Raw genomic sequence first — 220 nt, forward strand, 5'->3', positions numbered from 1 at the left:
TTACATTCTGGTGGCAGTGGACTATGTATCTAAGTGGGTGGAAGCAATTGCCACACCCACTAATGATACTAAGACCGTGCTAAAATTCCTCCAGAAATACATCTTTAGCAGATTTGGCGTTCCCAGAGTCATAATCAGTGACGGGGGCACTCATTTCTGTAATAAACAGCTATACTCTGCTATGGTCAGATATGGAATTAGCCACAAAGTGGCAACTCCA

Source organism: Arachis duranensis, chromosome 9, assembly GCF_000817695.3.
Source record: "Arachis duranensis cultivar V14167 chromosome 9, aradu.V14167.gnm2.J7QH, whole genome shotgun sequence".
In the NCBI taxonomy this organism is placed as follows: domain Eukaryota; kingdom Viridiplantae; phylum Streptophyta; class Magnoliopsida; order Fabales; family Fabaceae; genus Arachis; species Arachis duranensis.